This window comes from Chiloscyllium punctatum, chromosome 5 (genome assembly GCF_047496795.1).
Source record: "Chiloscyllium punctatum isolate Juve2018m chromosome 5, sChiPun1.3, whole genome shotgun sequence".
Classification (NCBI taxonomy): Eukaryota; Metazoa; Chordata; class Chondrichthyes; order Orectolobiformes; family Hemiscylliidae; genus Chiloscyllium; species Chiloscyllium punctatum.
The window spans coordinates 73,972,988-73,999,299 of NC_092743.1; the positions used below are offsets into that span (position 1 = coordinate 73,972,988).

At 39.3% G+C, this 26,312-nt stretch overlaps 1 protein-coding gene across 6 annotated transcripts in view; it reads right to left on the reverse strand.

Annotated features, from left to right (window-relative positions):
* Nucleotides 1-26,312, reverse strand: part of plag1 (pleiomorphic adenoma gene 1) — a 69,344-nt gene that overhangs the window by 20,758 nt on the left and 22,274 nt on the right. For 3 of the 6 annotated variants that reach the window (XM_072570565.1, XM_072570566.1, XM_072570568.1), the window contains exon 2: nucleotides 4,426-4,528. The exons of 2 other annotated variants lie outside the window; for them this stretch is intronic. The gene's annotated coding sequence lies outside the window, so the exon portion shown is untranslated. Of the gene's footprint in view, nucleotides 1-4,425; nucleotides 4,529-6,449; nucleotides 6,866-26,312 lie in introns of those variants that run through there. One more of the 6 variants, XM_072570567.1, reaches the window with a different exon arrangement.

The window sequence follows — 26,312 nt, forward strand, 5'->3', positions numbered from 1 at the left end:
CTCAGGCTAATTTCAAAAGCAAAACCACAAAGATTTGAATTGCAACCTGAATTATATGCAAATTGACAAAGGGTAAGTGCATAGTTCAAAGATTCGTATGGGAAAATGGGCTCTCGCACCACCACTGGGGAAAGGAGGGGACAGACTTCATTGGAACCACATTGGAAAACAATGAAGATGCACAAGGAGGAAACTAATTGTGCAGTTCAATGTATGATTTCAAACAGCATGTTAACAATACAAATCAGGCTGACATGGATGTCAAATTTGTAAAGTGCAATAGGACTTGCTTCTTAGAAGGGTATGTTGTAGGATCCACCTGGTGACGGGCTAATTTAGATCTAGTAATGTGTAAATCATGCAGGATTGATAAGAGATCTCAGTTAAGGATCCTGTAGTGGGCAGTGTTCACATTATAGAAGAATTTCAAATTCAGTTTGAGGTTGAGCAAATTGGGTCTCAAATCAGTGTCCTCAACTTCAAGAAAGGCAATGACGAGAGGAATAGAGATAAGAGTTGTCTCAAGCAGGTTGGGATAGTGTAAGAGGAAAGTAGGTGGATGAGCAGTGGCAGACATTTCTGCAAACATTTCATAGTGCTCGGTAAAACTTGATTTCAGTCAAAAAGGAAAATTCAAATGACAAGGATAAACTTCCTGTGGTTAACAAAATAATATCCAATCCTAAACAAAACCACGTAATGCAGTAAAAACTAGTGATTGGTCAGAAGATTGGGGACTTTGTTTTTAAAACAAGGAACCAGTAGTAAATGGTGAAAAGCTGATAAAAAGGAAGAAATTAATTATGACAATAGTTTGGCAAAACATAGCAAGAGCTTCTACTGTTTTTTTAAAAAAAACATACTTGAGTTAATGTAAGTGTGGGCTGCTTGAAGGACAAAAATGGGGAATTAACTATGAGGAACAGGGAAGTGACAAATAACAAACCAATATTTTGCATCAGTCTTCACACTGGAGGAAGCTATAAACATCCCAGAGAGTGGTTAAAAAGGCATTTAGCATGCTTGCTTTCGTCACTCAGTCCTTTGAATGTAGAAGTTGGGAAATCATGTTGAGGTCATACAGGGCATTGGTGAGGACATTTTCTGGAGTACTGTGTCCAGTTCTGGTCACACTGCTATAGGAAGGATATTATCAAGTTAGAGAGGGTTGCAGGGTATGAAAGTTTTGAATTATAAAGGTTGCAGGCTATTTTCAGTAGAATGTAGGAGGTTGAGAGGTGACTTTATAAAAACTCATGAGGGATATAGATGAGTTACTGGTAGGTAACTTTTTCCAAGATGTGGGATTTCAAGAGTAAGGGACATACTTTTAAGGTGAATAATTAAAAAGAAAACACGAGGGGCAATTTATTTTTTTTACAAAGAGGATGCTCTACATGTGGAATGAACTTCCTGAGGAAATGGTGGATGCAGGCTCAGTTACAACGTTTAAAAGGTTTGCAAGGATATGGCCCAGGAGCAGACAGGTGGGACTAGTTTAGTTTGGGATTATGTTTGGCATGGACTGGTTGGACCAAAGGGTCTGTTTCCATGTTGTATGACTTGATGACTTTGTTATAGTACTTTGCGTAACTAAGGAGAGGAACGATCTTATAAGTCTCTTTCATGAGGGACAAAGTATTTTATAAACTAATAGGACTAAAGGCAGACATGTCATCAGGGTCTGATAATCTATATCTAAGGGTTTAAAAAGGAAGCAGCTGTAGAAATAGTGGAGGTGTTGGTTGAAATATTCCAGAATTTACTAGATTCCAGAAGGGCTCCAGCAGATTAAAAAATCCCTAATGTGACAGCCCTGTTCAAGATGGAAGAGAGACACAAAACAGGAAACTGAAGGTCAATTAGCCTAAATCTGTTGCTGATGCTATAATTCATTACCAAGGAAGACTTGGCTGGACATTTAGAAAAGCTTAACATGATCAAAAACATGGTTTTGTGAAAAGGAAATTATGTTTCACAAATTTGCTAGAGTTCTTCGAGGATATAACAAGCAAAGTTGATAAAGGGGAATTGGTAAATCTTGGGTATTTGGATATTCAGAAAGCATTCAATAAGGTATGATATTAAAAACTATTCCAGAAGATAATAGCTCACAATTTTGGGGTTAATTTATTAGCATGAATTAAGGATTAGTTAATGCACAGAAGATATAGTTGGGATTAATGGGGCTTTTTCAGATTGCACAGATTTAATTAGTAGAGTGTCACAAGAATCAGTCTGAGGGCCTTAATTATTTACTGCCTATATTAATAACTAGGAGGAAGGGACAGATCTGTTGTCAATGCTAAAATAGTTGGGAGGGTAAGTTATGACAAGGCCTTAAAAGGTATCTACAACAGGTTATGAATAGATTGAGGAAAATGGGCAAAATCTTGGCAGATGGATTTAATGCACTTCCACAGGAAAAAAGAAAAAGTAGTCAGAGATTTTCAGAAAGTGAGATGCAGGGGGATTTAGATGTACTTGTGCATGAAACAAGACGTTAGCCTGCTAATATAGGCAGCAAATGGAATTTTGACTTTTATCGCTCAGGTGTTGAGAAGTTTAAAAGTAGTAAAGTCTTTTTACAGTTGTAAAGAATGTTGGTGAGGCTGCGCCTAGAGTATTATAGACAACACTGGTTCCCTTTTAAAAGGAAGTATACATTTTTGGCAGATTCTTAGGATGAAGGTGGTGACTTATTCAGAATAGCTAAACAGTTCATGTATTTATTACACAGTTTAGAATAACCAGGGACTGTCTAATTGAAACATACAAGATTTTGAGGGGCTAATCAGAGCAAATGTTGAAATTATGTTTCCACGAACTGGAGACTTTTGAAGTGGAAACACAGTTAAAGAATAAGGTCACACAATTAAAACTGAGATACGAAAGAAGTTCTTTTCCCGTAGGATAGGGAATTCCCTACTCCAAAAGCTGTGGAGATTAGATCGTGGAAAGTATTTGAAGAGGAGGCAGAGAGAGTTTTGAAATATGAGGAAGTACACAGATATGTTGATCTTGAACAGAGGAGTCACAATCTTGTTCAAGCACACAAGTGGCTTGAGGGACCAAATGGCCTACTGCTGCTCCTTTTTTACAATCCTTGAATGGACCTACCCTGCCCCTACCTACCCACTTTTAATCGTTATATATGTCTCAAATACCTTGCTATTTTCCTTAATCCTGTTTGCCAAAGATATTTCATGGGCCCTTTTGTCCCTCTTAATCCCTTGTTTAAATTCTTTGCTTTCTTTACATTCTTCTTATCGTCTTCAGTTTCCAAAACCTTATATATGCCTCCCTTTCCTATGTGACTAAGCTCACAATTTCTCATCATTCAAAGTTCCAAAATCTTGACATCCTTATTCTTCTTTTTCACAGCAATGTGGTGTTCTTGACCTCTAATTAACTGACCTTTTAAAAAGAATTCACATGTAGATTTACCCTCAAACAACTGCCCCAGTTTACATTTCCCAGTTATTGCCTAATACTGTGGTAGCTAGCCTTCTCCTAGTGTAGTACTTCCACCCAAGGGTTACTCTCATCCTTATCCATAAGTAACTTAAAACTTACAGAATTATGGTCAATGTTCCTGAAATGCTTTCCCACTGAAACTTTGATCACCTGCCAGGCTCATTCCCCAATATCAGGACTAGTATGACCCCTTCTCTTGTTCAATTATTTACATATGGTTTCATCATTATCATAACTATTGTTAAAATATTCTATTCCATTTTAAGCTCCATAGCTTTAGTCACCCAGGAGCTTTACCTTTGGGTATTCCTCCTTTCCTCTACCACCTTCCATCTTTGCATTGTGTTCATTCTTCCCCAAACTATCTCCATTGTGAGTCAAAAGTGTGGTGCTAGAAAAGCACAGCAGGTCAGACAGCATCTGAGGAGCAGGAGAATTGACGTTTCGGGCATAAGCCCTTCATCAGTCCTGATGAAGAGCTTATGCCCGAAATGTTGATTTTCCTGCTCCTTGGATGCTGCCTGATCTGCTGTGCTTTTCCAGCACCACATTCTTGACTTTGATCTCCAGCGTCTGCAGTCCTCACTTTCTCCAATCTCCACTGTGAGGGCAACCCTTAGTTCACAAGCTGTTTTGCTTATAAATTTATGCTCCACCAACCAACCTGGATCAGAACAGGTTTTATAAAAAGACTCATGGAAGTTGACATTCATTTACACCGTCTTTTTATACAGAAATTGTAAACCTTATGATCACTGTTATTCAATTCTTTTCTACTGAAGCATGTTCCACTTGCCCTTTAGTACCTCCCCACTTCTTACATCTTAAAATTATTTCAGAAAAAAGACTTTTTTCTCACCTAACATGCATTCAGATTAATGTTATGAAATTACCAACATGTACAGACCGTATAAGCAACAAAGTTCTAGCACATAAAAGGACAGTTACCTTTTCTGTACTCCACTGTCCTGTTGCAAATCATGTGCAATAGTCTCAACCAGTTCTGCTAATTTCTCCAGCTGGCAACCAAAAATATGCCATTTTTGATGATCTAAAAAAGATATGACATGAATGCAAAAGTTTTCAGGTAAGCCTTTTACTGAAAATTTTGGGTTAATTGAAATTAGCAGATAAGCACTACAAACTGACAGTTTCGAGTTCAATTTTATCCTATATTAGGATTCCCACACTGGCTGAGGTTACTGTGGAGCTCCTGCCTTCTCAACCTTACCCTTAATTCCAAGGTGTGATAAATCAGGATAAAGCTACCACCAATCAATTCTCTCTCATGACAGACTGGCCATACAGTCCTCTGGGGGACTGTGATGACTTTAAACTTTTTTTAAAAAGTATGAATCTTCCAAAGCATACTCAAAGTCACAAGGAATGTGCTGTTTTATGAGAGGGAGAACAATACTAGGTTGAGTATTGCTGTTGGTGGCAAGTGACACTTCCTATTATTCACAGATATTTTAATGGGCATTTAAACTGGAGGTCTCTGCCAGTTAGCTGTCAAAAAAGCACAGTGTCAGTAGACTGTTTGAACAATGCAAGGAAATATATCTCCTTAATGGAGACTGAAGAATTGTTAATAAGCAAATGATTCTTTTTAATTTTTAAAACCCCCAATAATTAAAATCTGAAGATCCAAACCTTCTGCAGTTAATTTGGAGTGCTGGAGGGGCTGTTTGGTTGTAACCAAGATTTACCATGCATTAATCAGGTACTTGTGGAATGGAGAAGCTCTAACATTTCAGACAAGCTGAGAAAGTAGACATCCGATAAATATGGAACTCCGATTGGCTTGCCAATTCAAACCAGTATATTAATCAGCCAGATAGTTATCCCATAGGTTTTGAAGGAGCAAGGCAACTTGGACAATAAACTCATCAGTTACACTTAAAATGCATGTGCGGTCACTGCGATTTGCAATGTGATTTGCACATTAGTAACGGCGAGTGCTGTTAGCTCCTTCTGCCATAGAATTACATAGCCACAGACACAGTAGATGAGGTGTATGCATCCTTACCTTCTCCCTTCATCTCCATCCTGTACTTGACTTTCCTGATTAATTTGCAACTGCTGAAGTTTGAATTCTCTTTCTTTTTGGTCAGCTGAGAAATTTCTCTCCCAATTTGTAAATTAAGATTTTCTAACTCCACTGCACTTGACGGTTTCTCTGAAATACTCAAGTGCTTTGTCCCTGGTTAAACCCAATTCTAACCTGTTTGCTAATTCTAAAAGTATATCCTTACTCTATCTTTCTAAACTTTCTTGGAAAATTTGGGAAGCATCTTCAAACCCCAGAACTTCTTTAGCAATGTTAAGACCATTTCCCTCACTTTCAATTTAACTAACCACAACTAACCAAAGCTAAATAAATTTTCTCATGAGTTTTATTAAAAGATCTCGGACACTGATCACCAAGTGTTTAAATCTGCTGGGACCTCTTGTACCCCAAACCTGTGCAACCCCCTCAGAATTTGTCCAAACCTGTCAAAACGCCCAGATGGGATCTTACAAACCTGCCCAAATCCTGGATGATGAGCCACAAATTGTCATGACATGGAGGTGCAACCCCCTGTTACATCCAAAAAAGCTCACCATGCCTCTTTCTCTCTCTCTCTCTCTCTCTCTCTCTCTCTCAAAACAGAGTGAGAGAGAGAGAGAACTCCTAATTTCCACTATTTAATTAGTCAGGGGAAATGTAGAGAAATAAGAGAATGTTTCTGGGTGGGTTACTCTTCAGAGGGTCAGTGTGGACCTGTTGGACCAAAAGGCCTGTTTCCACACTGTAGGGATTCTTAAAGCAAAAAATTAAAGAAAGATCACTACTAGAGTTAGGAAAATAAGTTGTTAAGACTAAACAAAACTATTTAGATCCAAGCCCCTTTTTTCTTAACTACTTACTATCCCCAACTCTAAAAATGCTGTTCCAATAACACATTTATTAAACATTACATTAACCTAACCTCAAGTCCACAAAGTTTCTCTCTTCTCCAATGTCTTCAATCTTCTGTCTGCTGATCTCCCTGGGTCACGGCTTTCTTTTTACTGTGAGTATGTTTTTACAGGAAAGGATAACTTTTTGACAGTGGCTTTGAATTTCTCGGAGAGCAAGATGTTAGAGGGTCAGTTAGCTCTCCGGCTCTTCAGCAGTTCCTCTGCTGATTGGTGGCAGTTGTTCTGACCAATTTTCAAAATGCTCATGTATTTAAACCCCCAGCATTATTCCTTCTCATTGGTCTGACGTTGTCAAACAATGAATTCAAACTCATTTGGGTTTCAGTATCCTGGGCATGATTAAAGTAATTGGTTAAATTTGAATGGTTGTTAAAACAGCAACCAAAACTCAGGTATTTATTTAACAGCCAACTGTTACATGTATCTATTTTGGAACAGCCCATCTCCCAGCCTTTCCATTCAGGAAGCTGAGCCTGCACTTAAATTCACTCAAATTCAGAAAACGCTCCCTTTTTAAAGTGAACATACACTCATTCAACTTTGTAACAGCTTTTTTTTTAGATTTGAATTAGATTACTTACAATGTGGAAACAGGCCCTCCAGCCCAACAAGTCCACACCGCCCCGCCGAAGCGTAACCCACCCATACCCCTACATCTACATCTACCCCTTATCTAACACTACGGGCAATTTAGCATGGCCAATTCACCTGACCTGCACATCTTTGGACTGTGGGAGGAAACCGGAGCGCCCGGAGGAAACCCACGCAGACACGGGGAGAACGTGCAAACTCCACACAGTCACCTGAGGCGGGAATTGAACCCCGGTCTCTGGCACTATGAGGCAGCAGTGCTAACTACTGTGCCACCGTGCCGCCCACTGTACATCTGAGTCATGAGCCATTTGATCAGTTTATCAGTCGTCACGGTGGCTCAGTGGTTAGCAATGCCAGGGGCCCACGTTCAAATCTACCCTTGGGCAACTGTGCAAACTCCAGACAAACATTCTCCCAGTTTCTGTGTGGATTTCCTCCGGGTATTCCAGCTTCCTCCCACGGTCCAAATCTGTGCATGTTAGGTGGTTTGGCTATGCTCAATTGTCTACAGTATCCAGGGATGTGCAAGCTAGATGGGTTAGCCATGGGAATTGCAGGATTATGGGGTTAGGATGGAGTTGGGTCTGGATGTGGGATGTTGTTTGGCGGGTCAGTGCAGACGTGATGTGCTGAATAGCTTATTTCCATACTATAGGGAGTCTATTCTATTTCAGAACTTGTCACTTATAAGTTAGTGAGATTTGTCATTGTGGCTCAAATACTGGAAATATAGCAAACTAAGCAGAATGTAGCCGTTATGACTGCCTCCAAGAAACACTCTGTTTGGTTGTACAGCAGCTGGACGTTGAAGTGAAATTCCTTACTTACCAGTGAAATGTGGCTATGACATCTCAGGGTTGACTGGAATGTCTACTATCCTGCAGCATGGAAAATGCCTGTAATTCTTGCAAAGTCATGTGCTCATTTGTCTTTATGAAGAGAACAATTTTTTCCTGTTCTTTTGGAATTCAAAGCTTCTGCAACCTCCCTATGCAATGGTGACAAATAAGGAGATTTCTAACAACATTCTTCCAGCCTGGAAGAACCTAAGTGCGTAAACATTCACAACTGTGGTCACCATCATGGTCATGGGCAACATGTCCTTGTCATGATCTGAAGCTTCAGTAAGTGAGGATGTTGTCCATGAGACTTATAGATGTACAGCACAAAAACAGACCCTTCGGTCCAACTCGGCCATGCCGATCAGATATTACATGCACTATCTTCTGTGTGAAAAAGTTGCCCCTAATGTCTCTTTCAAATTTTTCTCCTCTCACCTTAAACCTATCCACTCTAGTTCTGGACTTGCTCCATCCCAGGAAAAAAAGACCTTGTCTATTTACCTTATCCATGTCCCTCATGATCTTTATAAACCACTTTAAAATCATTCCTCACTCCAGGAAAACAGCACCAGCCTATAAAGCCTCTCCCAAATTCTTCAACCTTGGCAACATCCTGTCGTGGAAATAGGAGACATTTGTTATTCTTGGATCAAGTACTTGTAGATTGTCCTGAGCCTACTGTGAGCAAATGTAGCCTCCTGCTGAGGTACCGTTCTCACAGCACACTTGGTCTACACTATTTCTACTTATCACCCTGCCATACAATATTCCAAAAGAGATGCAAACTACTGCATCATGTCTGGGAGCAAGCAGTGAAGAAGGGGATGAAAGCGCAGGTGTTGTTGGTGAGCCAGTTCAGACCTCTCTTCCAGTCATATCTTTTACCCTTTTTGTTCTTCAACTATGCAAAAGGACACCAGACTGCAGCAACTGTTGGAAGCTTTTCACTGTATTTTACTGCATTACTCAGAGTAAAATTCAGTTGACAATAAATACATAATTCATTCATGCAATTTCTTTGAACTTTGCAAAAATTCAAGTACAATATAACACCTGCTACAGACTTCAACCAGAAGCAACTTTGGGTTCATCATGAACCAACAGATATAAATCAGCAACCAGCTTTAAAATGGTTGATGCTCCCATTAAATAATGCTGGTGGAAACCCTTCCTGCTGTGTGCATTTCAATTATATACAGTAGGTTCAACAGTGGGCATTAGTTGGAGTTTTGAATTCTAAAATTAACACACTGGCACCAAAGCAGCACGTGGTGCTGACTGATATCATAATCTGCCCATTCTGCATACGTCTGGTGGACGTTCATCGACACTACAGGTGGCATTGTCAAAATGAAAGCACCAGAAGTATGCACAGGTCTTGGATGCCATTTGAGATAAAACTGCACTTTAGCATAGAAAAATAGACACTGGAGCTGAGATAAAAATAAAATTAAACCTAAAAAGACTGGAAGTCAGGCAACATCTGTGGAGAAAGAAACAAAATTAACATCTAGAGTCCAATAGGACTTTTCTTTGGGAAGAAAACAAATAGTTTTTCCGTTTACCTCTAATTATTTGGCCTTTAGTTTCTAGTATATAGTTGAATCATAATTCATGTTTTCCAGAATTTTTATTCTTGCTTTGAGTGTAAAGATTTTGTATTGTGGAAGGAGCAAAATATAGCAAATTGCCAGGTATATCTCAAGATCAACCCATTTTTCAGCTTAAAGGGATTGATCATTTAGAATAGAAATGAGGAAGAATTTCTTCATGCAAAGAATTGTGAACCTTCAGAATTCTCTACAATATCCAGGCTCAGGCTGACAAAAAAAGTGGCAAGCAACATTCACACTATGCAAGTGCTTGGCAATGATCATCCTAGCAAGAGAAAATCTAACTATTGCCCCTTGATACTGCTGCTCCTTCATCAGGTGGTTGTGGAGGACACAATTGTAAGGCACAGAATTTATAGAAAAGTTTACAGTGTGACGTAACTGAAATTATACATTGAAAAAATACCTCAATTGTTTAAGTCTCTCATCTGTTAGCGTAGCCATGTTAAAGATCTATGGAGTGAGTAAGTGTGGAGAAACAAATTAAGGGTTGATCTTATAAAGTGACTGTACTATCTGCGAATGAATTTGGAGATGGTAGGAAGTGATATCACCAGGATGACCAGAAAGAAAGTAAATGATTTGGAAAGAATTTGGGCAAGCGTTACCAGCCAATCCAAGATTGACCATAAACAGCTCATGCATTAATAATCAGTTAAGAGTTCAGGATATCTCTGATCATACATAGGGGTAGCAGCTCGTAAGGATTAATAAATGATTATCTGTAGTAGGCCAGTCTTCCTTTGTTGTGAAAGAGGGAAGGAAAATGCCAGTCAACAAAAGACCTGTAAGACACAGAAGCAGAAGTTAGGCCATTCAGCCCATCCAGTCTGCTCTGCCATTCAATTATATCTGATCTCCAATCTTCTGCCTTTTCCCTGTATCCAGTCAACCACTGAACGAACATTCTAAAGTGTATCCATAAAGTGAAAACCATTGCTTTATGAACTATTATTTCTTCTGCACTTGTACTGATAAATTCAATAAATTCTGCAAAACCTGTGAAAACATTTGTATCTGGAATGGGTCTTGAAACTAATTAGGACCAGTAATGTTCCAATCATAGGAGAGAACCAAGCTACAACTATAATTAACATAATTTACAATTAAAATGAACCCAAAAATTGTATGTCAGTTTCTTTTTCTGACATTTGGCCAGCTTCACTCACATTAAAATTACTTGGTATTCATTGGTTTACATGCTAATATAGCAGAGTTTTGCCTTATTATAACTGGTGCAAAAACCAATGTATATACATCTCAAAATGTGTGTCATTGAAGATTTGGGGAGAAAATTATGCTCACAGATTGAGAGAGATTTTTGGAGCTAAAAACAACTTCTAGCAGATAATTTCCAGAAAGGTCAACTAAGGAACCACTGGATGGAGAGAACTGTCATCTTGGCTCACAGGGCTCAATTTTATGATTAAACATTAAGTTCTAAATTAAAGAGATGTCAGAACTCAAAAGTGTAATTCTAATGCTGTAGTTGATTAAGCAAACTAGTTAAATATAGTTCTTGAAGCACGACAGGCCAGCTGAGAGTGCTAGCTGCAGAGAGTAAAACAGAGTTGAAATGAGTGTGGGAGGTTTGGACGGGGGAAAATAGGAGCCATTGCTATGTTGTGTTTCCGTTCCTACTTCCACAGATGGAGATAGCAGTGCATGAAACATAATAGCTCAGAAAGTGAGTTAGATCAATGGGAGCAGCTGATTGGAAATACCCACCAGGACTTACTCGTCAAAACGGTGGCTCAGTAGTTAGCATTGCTGCCTCACAGCACCAGGGTCCCAGGTTCGATTCCAGCCTTAGGTAACTGTCCGTGTGGAGTTTGCACATTCTTCCAGTGTCTGCGTGGGTTTCCTCCGGGTGCTCCGGTTTCCTCCCACAGTGCAAAGATGTGCAGGTCAGGCGAATTGGCCATGCTAAATTGCAGAGTGTTAGGTCAATTAGTCAGAGGGAAATGGGTCTGGGTGTGTTAATCTTCGGAGGGTTGGTGTAGACTGGTTGGGCCGAAGAGCCTGTTTCCTCACTGTAGGGAATCTAATCTAAACTATTATTTTGTAAATTATTACTTAAGCAGGGGGAAGGATATATTTGGTTTATTTATTTTTGAAAAAAATCTTCAAGTTTTTAAACTTTAGTGGGTTCAATCAAAACAAAAACTAGCTGTTAAAAAGGGCAGATATGGTTATCAGTAGAGTGGAATGCTCCTTCTGTCGGATGTGGGAGATTAGGGAGCAGTCGAGTGCCCCTGAAGACTACGGCTGCAGGATGCAAGTCCAACTGGAGCTCTTCTCCGACCACATGGATTGACTGGAGTGGTAGTTGGATGTACTGAGAAGCATTTAAAAGGCAGACAGTAGCTTTAAGGTGGTGGTCACACCACACATTGAGTCAGGCAGATGGATGACTGTCAGATGAGGTAGCCCAGGTAGTGCAGGAATCTAGCCCTCCTCAAACATGTCTGTGTCTGTGTACAATAGGAGATAGCAGCAGCCGCTGCCAGATCTGTGGCATCACAACTGGCTCTGCTGTAATGCAGGATAAGGCAAATTCCAAATGACCAATTGTGATAGAGGACTCGACAGTGTACTGCCTCCCTGGTACCAGGGTCAAAGACATCTTGGAGCAATTGCAACAATTTCTCAAAAGGAATGTGAGAGCAGCCAGAGGTCATTCTACACATTGGTACTAATAACATAGGTAGAAAAAAGTATGGAGGTCCTGCATAGTGAATATAGGGAGTTAGGTAGGACGTTAAAAAGCAGAACCTCAAGGGTAGTAATTGCTGGATTACTTCCTGTGCCATGTATAGCAAAAGGAAGATAGGCAGATGAATGCCAGGCTGAGGAGCTGGTGCTGGGATTTTTGGAGCATTGAGATCTCTTCTGGAGCAGAAATGACCTGTACTAGAGGGCATAGATTTAAGCAGAGAGCAGAATGATTTAAAAGGAGACCCAAGGGGAAACTTTTCATACAGAGCATGGAATGAAATAGTGGTAGAGGGGGTAAAATTACAACATTTTAAAGATTTTTACAGAAAAATACATGAGAGGAAAGGTTTAATAGGAATATAGGGCAAATGAGAATAGTTCAGTTTAGGAAACCTGATCAGCATAGGTGAGTTGGGTCAAAGGGCCTGTTTCCATGCTGCATACTTCTATGATCTACGTGTTATCTTTTTGTGTGTTTTATTTGATTTTAGCAAAGATCATTATAACTGAATGCATCTCTTACAAATACTGAAGGAGGAGTGGAAAGTTGAAATCTGCAATTATTTCCACACTAATCTAGATAACCAAAACAGATATTTTGCATTTCTTGCATGATAAATGCAATTCTAAAATGTTTTACTTGCTCATGGTCTGTTCATTAAAACATAATTGGAATTGATTTTTTTTAAAAGAATAAACTGTATTATAATATTTAGTAGGACCAAGAATGCAAAGAAAGTATAGATAAAAAGATTAAACCATAAAAAGATTAAACCTCTTGCTCTGTTCCAAAAAACTTCCTGAATCACCTGTTTGAAACAAAACTGTTTGAATATTTCCTTTAATCGCCAAAAAGAGTCGGCGAAATACATAATTGTATCGCCAGAAGTCAATTAGGAAGGTACACATTTGTATGTAGTTAACATTTTTGAAGTTTTCTTTAAAATGAATATTTAGCAGAGATTTCAAACTTGTTTTAATTTACTCATAAGCATTATAAAATCATATTTGTTGATGCTCGGCATTGCATGTATGATTTTACACTCAAATGACTTTGAGCATATTTTCCCATTTCCTTTCGTAACATTTTGCTAAGCAAGTGAATTTGATAAGGTTTTAAGAAATGCAAGGTTCAGCTCCTTTATATAATCTAATGAATACGAGTATTAAACAATAATACTAATCAAATGTTAACTTTGATTTCTCTTCAGATGCTGCCAGATCTGCTGAGCTTTTCCAGCTTTTCTGTTTTTGTTTCTGATTTGCAGCATCCACAGTTCTTTCAGTTTTTAAACTGTGACATGTTCAGTACTATTTAGGAGGGCTCTGGATCAAAGATTTAAAAGATAGACGTTTCCAGGAACGATAAGAGCCTTTTCTGTGATCTGTCTGACCTTGTTAGTTTCTTTCAGTTAAATATGTTACTGCAAGTAGTTCATTCACCGAATAATAATTTCTAAAAGCCATTGTCTAGTCTACTATACTGAGCAAATACTATATACTTTGAAACAATAATTCATGGCTATGACTGAAATATACAACTATTTTCAAGCATTAATCTAAAATGTGACCTAAATTTTCTGAATGAATGATTTACCCACATGGAGGTTGAGTTCAATGAGTTATGGACTACAATCGTACAGCATGGGAATAAACCCTCAGTCCAACTCATCCATACCAACCAGAAATCCTAAATTAATCTCATCCTATTTGCCAGCATTTGGCCCAAATCCCTTTAAACCTTCCCTATTCATGCACCCATCTGGATGCCTTTTAAAGGTATTGTTTGGCCAAAGGGTCTGCTTCTGTGTTATATATCTCTATGACTCAGATTTACTTTTTTGTTTAGGAAACCTGGTCAGCATACCTTTCTTACAAATACTGAAGGTATGGAAAATTGAAGTTGAAATCTGCATTTGCTTTCCCTATAATCTGGACGGCCAAAATTTAGATACCTTGCAATTCTTACACAATAAACACAATGCTGAAATATTTTACTTGCTAATGGTCTGCTCACAAAAATGAATAAGATCCACAACTGGTATTGATTTTTTTTAGATATAGTGTACTATAATATTAGTAGGGCAAAGAATACAAAGTAGAATGGATAAAAAGATTAATCACCTGCTCCATTCCAAAAAAGGCCTGAATCATCTGTCTCAAAATATAAATTTAAAATTTGCTTTAAATCTCCATGAAGTTAGCAAAATTCATGCTTCTATAGCCATAAGTCACATGGGGAGGTATGCATTTTATGTAGTCACCATTTTTGATGGTTATGTTCTTCAGAAGGAATATTGGTCACTACAATGAACTTAGAAATTGGAGTGTCATATCGCAGCTGTACAGGATATAGGTTAGGCCACTTTTGGAATATTATGTGCAGTTCTGGTCCCCTGCCACAGGAAAGAAGTTATTAAATTTCAAAGGGCACAGAAGAGATTTAAAAGGATGTTGCCGGAGGTTGGAGAGTTCGACCAGTAGAGACAAGCGTATCAAATGCCTTTTTCACTGCTTGTGTACTCTGCCTCCACCTTCAAGGAAATATGAACCTGCACCCCAAGATCTCTCTGCTCAAAAATGTTACCGGAACGCTCCCATTAAGTGTATATGCCCTGCCCTGATTTGCCTTAACAGTGGGGTGTTGTATTTTGGTTACCTAAATTAAATTTCATCTACCATTCCACATGCCATCTGATCATGGTCCCATTATACTCAGAGGTCACCTACTTCGCTGTCTACTACACCACCTACTTTGGTGTCATCTGCAAATTTACTAACCATGTATTTGTATAAATGACAAAAAGCAGTAGACACTGCACCAATCCTTATGGCACACCACTGGTCACAGGCCTCCAGCCTCTGTCGCCTATCTTCAAGGCAATTTTGTATCCAAATGGCTAGCTCTTCCTTGATTCCAAGTGATCCAACTTTGCTAATCAATCTACTATGTGGAGTCTTTTTGAACGCAATGATGAAGTCCACATAAACCACATCCATCACTCTGCCTTCAATCTTGTAACTTAAAAAAAACTCAATCAAGTTGTCACTTGTATTAGCAGTACTTTCACAAACAAAAACACATACAAAGTTCATGCAAAAGTAAGAATACTTAATTACAGATGCTGGTAACATCTGATTATTGTAATTAAAATTAGTGGACTTTTTAATGAAAAAGACTAACTTCAGGTGTGAACAGGATCCCATTTGAATTTCCTGTAAAACAGATGTTGTCAGTCACCTTTTCAACTGAAGTGAGTTCACTGCAAAAAGAAACTAAGAAATGCAGTGAACTAAATAGAGGGAAAAAGCAACATCTGATCCTTTATAAATTTCACAGTGCAAACCTATAATTCATCTATTTCTCACATTATCTTATTGTCCACACACTGTACCTTTTTAATCTTGGATTCGAGTCAGCAGCATTCAATTATGGAGAACACCAACATTTTATTGCGTCTTTGCTTAGAGTTTCATGAATGTCTACATTTTGCATAACTATTTAGAATTAATTATGGTACACAGTCGAAGGATTCCAAAATGACCACTTGGCCAATGTAGCAATGAAAATAGTAGCTCGTAGGTCATATTGGTGGTTAAACCCTTCCCACCAGTCAGATGTAAATGTTACCTTAAGAAATTGCTATAGCGTGGAATACAAGAGAAAATACATAGCAACTTAAGGAACCTAGAAAAGCTGCTACTAGTTGCTGGTTCTTACATTTCAAAAACAGTTCCTAATACACAAAAAAGAAGAAGATTTTATAACTAATAGGAAAAAGTGGCTTCCAAACAGAAAAATGAAAAGCTTTGTCGAAGAAATGGTGACAGAGGAATCCATGAAAGAAAACCCAGAACACGGGTGTTGTGTAAAAAATGAAATAGGCATCAATGGCATGTCAAAGAACAAGGGTCTAACTTGGTGTCAGAGAAATTAAGGGTCCCTCAGATGTATGGCTGCATGAGATTATTGAGGTAAGTTAGTGGAAGATTGTGCAGGGAACCAAGAAGAACTACAATTCCCTGGGATTATAGGCAACCAATAAAATTTGCTCATGGCAGGATTGAGGAAGGGGGAAGATTCTGTGCTGGCAAAGATGCAGGCTGTGTTCTGAATAAATTTTAGTTGTGGTGTGGAGATGAACTACAACCACTTTAGAGAAAAGTGAAATCTCAAGATAATAAAGGCAAAATGGTGTTTCAACATTGTTGGAATAAATAAACTTCCCAGAAAGAAAACAGATTTTGCTGCAGAGTGGAGTTGATTGTTGGTTTCCTACTCTCTTACAAATCTGATCCCTGTAAGTATGGTGTTGATAATCTGGTGTGTGTTCTCAATTTCTGTTCTCTAAATGATAACAGAAGTATTGTCTATGTATCTGATCCAGAGTTTAGGCTGGGTTTGTGGTAGGGCTGTTTGTTCCAATCTTTGCATCACTGCTTCTGCTATGAGTCCAGAAATGGCTGGGTGGATGAGACAAATCTTGATTTAGGTTAAGGTTTTTCCACAACTCCAGATTTAATTTGGGATGGCATGGTACAGATGGCACTGCCATTAAGACCATCAGTTACAGGAACAGAAGGAGTCATTCAATGACAATGCAATTGATCTGATCATCCTAAACTCCACTTTCCTGCCTTATCCCCATGAACCTAGATTCCGTGGTTGTGGGTATGTTCACCGAGCTGGGAAGTCCCCTGTCTAGGTGACATCTTCAGTGCTTTGGAGCATCCTGTGAAGCGCTGCTCTACTGTCTCTTCTGGAATTTATTTGGTTCTGCTTCTGCTTCTTCCAGTTGTTTGTTGTAATGGCTGGTCTATTGGGTCTAGGTCAATTTGCTTGTTGGAGTCCATGGCTGAGTGCCAGGCTACTAGAAATTCTCTGGCTTTCCTATGTTTAGCATGTCCTTTGATTGTTGTGTTGTCCCAGTCGAATTTGTGGTCCTTGTCATCCATATGTATGGCTACAAGGGACAGTTGGTCCTGGCACTTCGTGGCTAGTTGGTGCTCATAGATGAGGATTTCTGGTTGCCTGCCTGTTTGTCCTATATAGGGGTGAAAGCAGTCTTTGCATGGAATCTTGTGAATTAAGTTCATCTTGCACATGATGGGTATAGGGTCTTTCGGCCTGATGAGTGGTTGTCTGAGCGTGGCTGTCTGTTTACGGGCTATCATGAATCCCAGTGGTCGAAGCAGTCTGGCAATCAGTTCCAAGATTTCTTTTTACGTAAAGTAGCGTAGCTAGTGAGTTTGGTTGGGGCACGTCCCCATCACATTATCTGTCTGTTAAGCATCTGTGGATGAAGTTGCAAGGACACCTGTTCATGGCGAATATTCCGTAGAGGTGTTCTTCTTCCCTTCATACGTTGGGAAAGCTGCAGTGTATTGTAGCCCTTTTGAACAGGATCCTAACGCAGCTTCTCTTGGGTGTTTGATTGATTGCTATTGTAATTCAGGACCTGGTCAGGGGTATGTGTGTATGGCTTTCCTGTACACTTTTGTGGTGCAGTCACCGTTGTGTCCTTTGTACCATCACATCCAGGAAAGGGAGTTGATTTTGGGTTTCCTACTCTCTTACAAATCTGATCCCTGTAAGTATGGTGTTGATAATCTGGTGTGTGTTCTCAATTTCTGTTCTCTAAATGATAACAAAAGTATTGACTATGTATCTGATCCAGAGTTTAGGCTGGATTTGTGGTAGGGCTGTTTGTTCCAATCTTTGCGCCACTGCTTCTGCTAAGAGCCCAAAAATGGCTGAGCCCATATGTGTTCCATTGAACTTTCATATATTTGATTGTTGAATATGAAGTGTGTCACAAGCACAGGTCTAGTAGTTTCAGCATACAGTCCTTGTTGATAGGTTCCCGGTGATGTCTGTTCTGCCTGTCCAGGAGGTTGGCTATTGTCTCTCTGACTAGAGTTTTATCAATTGAAGTGAACAGTGCCGCTAATTCAAATGAGACCATTGCCTCATCCTAGCCTATGTTTATGTTCTTGATGTTGTCTAGGAATTTTTGTGATGATTGTATGAAGTGTGTTTGGGTCTACTATATTTTAGATTTCATTGGAGTTCTTTTGCTAGTTTATGTGATGGCACTCCCCGCAGTGCCACAATAGGTCTAAGTAGTATGTCTGGTTTACGTAGTTTGGGTAATCCATAAAATCTTGGGGTGTTGATGCTTTCTGGTTTCAACCAGCACCCAAGCTATGAACCTTGAAAACCTAGATTCCCTTACTGCCTAAAAGGAGTCTCTCTCAACTTGAATCTACTCAGTGACCCAATTTCACAGATTCACCACTTGTAGACAGCAAAAGAATTTCTCTTTATTTCCATCTTAAATGAGAATCCTTATTCTTGAAGTTAAGTCATTTGGTCTTAGATTCGCCCATAAGAGGAAAAAAAAAATTCCTGCATTTATGCTATCACACTCCTTAAAAATCTTTTAGGTTTTAATAAGCTATTCTCTCAAGCTTCTAAACTACTCATCATAAGAGAATCTTTTCATACCCAGGCTCAACCCTATGAACTTCTGGATGCCTCCAACGCCAGTACAAGTTCTCTTAGGTAAGGGGATCAAAACACAGCATTCAAAGTGTGGTCTGACTGGTGTTTTGCATAGATTTTGTAAGGCTGCTTATATTCCAAAATGGACTGAGTATAAAAAAAGCCAACATTTTCCTATCCTCTGAATTTTTAAATAATACTCATCTCTTCTCTACTTCTCATTAAAATCCATAACCTCACATTTCCCCACATTCTATTCAATCTGTCAGATTTCTGCCCACTTCAACCTGTCCATATCCCTCATTAGTCTGTGAGATCTTCACTATTTGCTTTCGCAGAACATATCTTATTTCCTCTTGAAAATTTCTACTGATTTTGATTCCATCCTTTCAGTTTATTTCAGACCATAACTTGTACCAAGTCCTTTGAATCTTAAATCTACATCCTTTGCTACTGCCCCTTCTAGTGGAAATGGTATCTCCCTTTGCACTTTAATAAACACACCCCAATTTAAACAAGTCTATCAAATCTCCCATATTTCAGCTCGAAGGAGAACAATGCTCTCTTTTCCAGTTTTAGATTAGTCCTAGGCACGTGGAATGCCAGTTTTAATCTGGTAACTTTCTTCTCTTGATGCCTTTCCTAAAAATGTGGTGCCCAGAATTAGTACAGCACAGAAACAGATCCTTCAGTCCAACTTGTCCAAGACAACCAGATATCTTAAATTAATCTAGTCCCATTTGCCATATTTGTCCCATATCCCACTAAACTCTTCCTGTTCATATCCCTGAGGTAAAAACAATGACTGCAGATGCTGGAAACCAGATTCTGGATTAGTGGTGCTGGAAGAGCACAGCAGTTCAGGCAGCATCCAAGTAGCTTCGAAATCAACGTTTCGGGCAAAAGCCCTTCATCAGGAATAAAGCTGATGTGATTTCGAAGCTCCTTGGATGCTGCCTGAACTGCTGTGCTCTTCCAGCACCAGTAATACAGAAGATTCCTGCACTACCTGCCTACTCTCTTACCTTTCCTGGTGTTAACCCATCTATGTGACTGTATCTGCAGTTTTTCCCCCTTCCTGTAACTGCCATCCATCACAGCCCCTTGCTCTTGTAAATTCCTCATTGCCTGAAACGTCGATTTCGAAGCGACTAGGATGCTGCCTGAACTGCTGTGCTCTTCCAGCACCACTAATCCAGAATCTGTTCATATCCCTATCTAGATGCCTTTTACATGTTGTACTTGTACCAGCCTCCGCCCTTCCTCATACAGCTCATTCTATATATGCACCACCCTCTGGATGAAAAAGGTTACCCCTTAGGTTCCTTTTAAATATTTCTCCTCTCACCTTAAACTATGCCCTCTAGCTTTGGACTCTCCTACCCCAGGAAAAAGACCTTGTCTACTTACCCTATTCGTGCCATTCATGATTTTATAAACCTCTATAAAGGTTGCTCCTCAGTCTCCAATGCTCCAGGGAAAACAGCCCCAGCGTATTCAGACTGTCCCTATAGCTCAAACCCTCCAGCCCTAGCAACATCCTTGTAAATCTTTTCTGAACACTTTCAAGTTTCACAACATTCTTCATAGAGGAAGACCAGAATTGTACACAGTATTCCAAAAGTTGCCTAACCAATGTCCTGTACAGCAGCAACATGCTTCCCAAATCCTATACTCAACATACTGACCAATAAAGGCAAGCATACCAAACACCTTCTTCACTATCTTGTCTATCTGGGACTCCACTTCCAAGGAACTATAAACCTGCACTCCAACATCTCTTTGTTCAGCAACACTCCCCAGGGCCTTACTATATGTCCTGCCCTGATTCTTTCCAAAACATAACACTTCACATTTATCCAAATTAAACTCCGTCTGCCACTCCTCTGCCCAATCGATCATAGGTCCCATTGGACACTGTGGTAACCTTCTTCGCTGTCTACTACATCTCCAATTTTGGTGTCACCTACAAACTATACCTCCTTACTAACCATATTTCCTATGTTCCCATCCAAATCATTTATGTAAGTGAAGAAAAGCAGTGGACCAACACAGATCTTTGTGGCATATCATTGGTCATAGGCCTCCAGTCCAAAAAGCAACCCTCCACCACCACCCTCTGTCTACCTTTGAGCCAGTTCTGTATCCAAATGGCTAGTTCTCCCTGTCCTCTATGTGATCTAGGTCTGTTACGACCAGGTTGGGGTTGAGGGGCAAAATTGCTACGTCTCTTTAATCCTTTTTGGTGAGTCATAATTAAAATGTATTTTATTTGTTTTTCAAAAAACATTGAGCTATCTCACTTCAATTACAAGTTTATTAAAAGGGAGCCAATTCCATGGGCTCTTTCAGTGGAAAAGGTATTTTATTACCCACCGAAGCCAAGAGGAAGAAAAGGAACAAAACACAAGAGGTGGTTTGTGGATACAGGAGAGAGGAGGGGGTCTGGTACAAACAGGAAAAAGAAAGGAAATGCAATTTAAATTCTTAGACTTGTGTCTTGAAACATGAGTCTAGAGCTGTTTAGTTACTATCACGATTCCATGATGGAAGTGAAATTTGTAAATCTTGAAGTACTCGGTGAATGGTGGTTTTCCCAAGTTACATTTCACTGTGTGCTGCTGCCAAAAGACCTGAAGAAGACAGTGCAAATCTTCCAAGTTCTGTAGTTATGAAACCATTTCGCTGTCCCCTTCTGCTCTGCCAAGTAAGCTACAGAACTTTGATTTGTTCATACATATCTGATTCTAGCTCCATTGTCTTTCAGGAAGCCACGTTTCACCTCATATGTGAACTTACCAGAAGTGAAATAAACAGGAGCAACAAACTTCTTCAATGAAATGGTAATTTTAGTGTAAAGCGTTTAGTGTATTCCATTTGGGTTTCACAGTCTTGCTTCAACCAGTGATAGGGTGACCATAGTAGCCAGTTTAAGTCAGCATTTCTCAACTTTTAAAAAATACTTTTATGCAAGGTTCAGGTATTAAAATCAGATCGTGGAAGCTAAATACAGATAATCAGTGTTTACCATTCATGTAACAACTCCTTCACAAAGATTAGACATGAACAATATTTCTCCTTTTTGTTCACGGTGCATTATGGCACCTAGTCAATAAGAAATAACAACAACGGGATGACAATACAAATACAGTGTTGACTCGCTTCCTTCTAAGTAGGCTTCAAAGCTGCTTTGAGACTAGAATTCAGACCAGTTTGCTGGCTGTGCCACATTCCCCAAGTCTGAACCCTTCACTGCCCAGTTCTACAATCCACTACACAATTCAGGTTTTGTTTTTGAAAAAGACTTGACTTCCAGGACGTTAGTGCATAGTATTCAGAGGTTTGCCTCCCATCAGTTGTCTGAACTTATATACTGCACCTTATTTTCATGTAAAACTTCACATCAATCCAATTGCAAACTTGTCACCAGCCAACACAGCTCACCAAGGTAGAGTGTTGCGAACAGAATGGGTTCAATTCCAACACTAGCTAAGGTTACCATGAAAGACTCTCCTTCTTAACTGCTCCCTTTGCTTAAGGTGTGGTGACCCTCAGGTTAATCCATCACCAGCTCTTAAGAAAAGTCATCAGACTAAAACCTTGTTCCCTCTCCATGGATGCTGCTGAGATCTAGTGTGATTTCCCACATTTTTTATTTTCACCAGTCACCTCTCTCTAATCAGAGAGCAGTCCTGTGGCCTGGTAAGACTATAGTGACATTCCCTTTAGTCAGTCTCTGTGTAACAATTGGTGAACAGTCAAACCTGCTAACCAAAAGATTGGTGTTTTAAGACTATACAGTTGTTTGAGGCTTCAGCTGTTTGGGGCCCTCTTGTGGAATAGTGGTAGTGTGAACCAGGAGGTCCAGGTTCAAGGTATGTAATAACATCTCTAAACAGACTGATGAGATAAAAATGTTTAAAAAAATAAAAAAGAAACAATCTTCTCTCAGCACAGCTGCTTCTCGGATTTGCACACACTAATCGGTATCCTGATACATTCACTTAAGGTTTCTCCAGCCACAGACCGACATGAGCTACCAGCTGGAAAATTAGAGGGAACATAGCTGATTGCCCTCTCTTCTGTGACAGACATCTGAATCCAAAAAAGGAATGGAGTTTTGGTACACCAAGGAGAAATATCCCACAATGATTTTCTTAGATGGCCTCAATTTTGGGCATCAATTTTGCCTACTGGTCAAACATAACTGCTTAAATCATTCATAATCTAATAAAATAAAAAGAAGAACTGTGGATGCTGGAACTCTGAAAGTGAAACAAATTGCTGGTGAAACTTAGCAGGTCTGGCAGCTTCTGTCAAGGGAAAGCAGAATTGATATTTCAAGTCTGGTGACTTTTCATTAGGACCCAAGACTCTAAACAATAACTCTACTTTCTCCTCACAGATGCTACAAGATCTACTGAGTTTCATCAACAATTTCTCTTTTTGTTTCAGATACCACATATGCCTTGCCAGGCCATTTCTTGAAGGTACAGAATTTTTAACATCTTGTAACACTGACCCCTACATACTTAAAGCAGTCAGGTTTGCTGCCTCATAGTCAGTGACACTGTCCTCAGGTAAGAGTGTGTGAACACTGAGCTTCCCTTGTCAGCTTGCTCTGCAATAATAGTGGCCACTTTAATTGCTGTGCAAACCTTTCAAAAACAATAAAGGCAACATCCACAGTTTCTCATCAAACCTGGGATGAAATGGGCTTCAACCCTTAAATCAGAGTTGGGTGTGAATCCCTCTCTGGAGTGCCCGCAATCTCCTTTCTCAACTGGAGCTGTTTCAATTTAAATCCCTTTACCCTCCTTATCATTGCATCTCTGCCTCACTCTTCTCCCTTTGAAAATCTCCCTTCCTGAACTGTAGACTGATCCTCAAGCTTCCAAATCTGTTACAACCAGGTGAGGGGCTGGGGGTGGCGGAGGGGAGGTTTAACTCAGCAGTATTGAAATTTGTAAAATCTTGGAGTTGTCAGTAAATGATAATTTCCTCAAGTTATTTTTCACCAGGTACTTCATTCAAGGCATGGTAAGGCAGGATGAATGATTGAGAGAGCCTTGAAAGTTGCATTATTATGAAATCATTTTTCCTTCTCTCCCTGCTCACCCAAACAAACCAGTAAAATAGAATTTAGGCATATATTCCTGAGATTAACTCCATTGCCTGTGGAGTACATAGCTTGCAAAGACAATAGTCCATCTCAAAACAAGTGAATTTTCATAGAATCCCTAAAGTATGGAAACAAGCCACTTGGCCCAACAAGTCTGCACCAATCTTCCAAAGTGTAACCCACCCAGAGTCTATTCCTATACCCTATTACTCTACATTTATCTCTGACTGATGCACCTCACCCCTGAACACTACGGACAATTTAGCATGGCCAATTCACATCTTTGGATTCTGGGAGGAAACTGGAGCACTCGGAGGAAACCCATACAGACAAAGAAAAAAATATGTAAAGTCCACACAGGCAGTCTCCAGAGGCTAGAATCAAACCCAGGTCCCTGGCGCTGTGAGGCAGCAGTGAAACACCTTCTCATGCAAGTGTGAATTAAACAAGAGATAAAAACCTTCATGCAAACTCAGTTGTTCTGGTTTCAATGCTCATCATGAAGTGATAATTGAGTGCACTGAGTTTAGCGTATCCCATATTGGTTCCCAGAACTTGTCTCAATCTGGTTGTCTGATCAAAGCAGTCATTTTAAGTCAGCATTTATCCTCTTTAGAAATCACCTTAGTTCATGAAGGTCCCCGGTATCAAAATAAGATTATGGAAACTGAATATTGACAGTCCATTATAACATTCTTTCCACATTTATTTATAAAGCTTTTCCAACTTCTCATGCCACTGTCAAAGGTTTGGTACATAACCTGCCAATTCTGTATCCCTGAACTCTAGTTGAAATTGTCTGTTTTTTCTTCTAAGACATTAAATATTATCTGCTAAGTGTCTCCCATTGTACCATTCAATATCCTTCTTAAGTCTGCAGCTGTGCTTCTCACTGTTACACACATTTCTAAGATTGGAGTCATCTGCCAACATAATGTTTCACATTCCCAACTCCAGGTCACTGATATAGATCAAGAAAAGCCCATAACTTCCATACCAGTTTCTGGGGGCATTAGAATATACCTCCTATCAGCCTAAGAAACACTGCTAAGAACGGTAAGGAAGATAGTGTAGAACTTCAAATGAACATTGACAAGCTAGTGTGGAACAGGCGAACAAGTAGCTGATAAAGTTCAGTACAAAAGAGTGTGAGAATTATAATTTTATTAAAAACAGAGAGACAATACGACAAAGGTTACAATAGGGGAGGACCCTGGTTATATACATGCACAAATTATTAGAAGGTTGAGAAAGCAGTTAATTCAGCATATAGCAACTTAGGCTTTATTAACAGGGAAGACAGTACAAAATCAAGGAAGTTATATTAAACATGTCACAAAGCTGGTCCCTTTTTTCAAGGATACAGTATCTTTGTTTTTTTCAGAGCTGTAATAAACTGTTCCCAGTTCCGATTTGTCTAGTTTGGTGTAAAGATCAAAGGGTATCGAGAGGCCTTTTTGTTTATATGTAAACAGATGAGACTTCAGGCCGAAATGGTAATGTTTTAGAAGTGACCTGTATAATGAAAGGAAAGTGGTCAGCTCTCTAGCAGAGCAGTTCAGTCCAGAACTAGTTGAGAGTTCAGCAGTGGACTGTGTGAATAGGCTCGCTCCCTTTCTGCCTTCTATCTTGAACCTGTAAGCATGTGCTCCTTTTGTTTTACTGTTCCTTAAGGAGGTTTGCTTATTGTGACTGTTGTATATATTTGGAACAGCATAATTTAGCCTAGATTGGATGGACTGAATTCTGTAAGGGTTCTTTATTCTTTTGTGTTTCATTGTGTAATTTTGTGAATAAATTTGTCTGTTTTAAAACCTGGTAGTCAACCTTGCTAACTTAATACAGGTAATTTTCACTGTATACTTACCGAAACAAATTGCAAAGTTATGGTCTGGCCTAGCCCATAACAAACATTCATACAATATTGTTTATGCTGGAAGCATCAAGAATGAGAGGATACAGATTTCAAGTAATTGGAGCAATGGAAACATAAGAAGAAACTTTTCCATGCAGCATCTCATCAAGATAAGATTTGGAACGTACTACCTTCGTAGTTCAGGTGCAAGAGTGCTGCCAACTGAGCCATAGCTGACACAAATTTGGAATTCTTCTATCATCAGTCGCTAATTGTGAAGAATCATCTAAATTTGAGAGAGAATTATTATCCAAACATTTGGAGAGATATGGGTAAAATGTTGGGTAGACAAAAATGAGATGGCCTAAAATAGTGAAACAGGCAATTTAACTATATATATTACTATATTTAGTCCTTGGAAAGTTACAAGCCTTGAAGAATTGCATTATGTTTAGTAATTATGTTCTACTGGATATAAACGGTGTTCACAACGTCTACCTAGATAGCTGATCGGAGCAGAATCATGTTTCTTACTGAACTAAAACTGTTCAGGCATTCCCCTTTTTTAAAAGGTTTGGCCTGCAGGACAACGAGAAATTAATATGTAGCAGTATTCAGAATT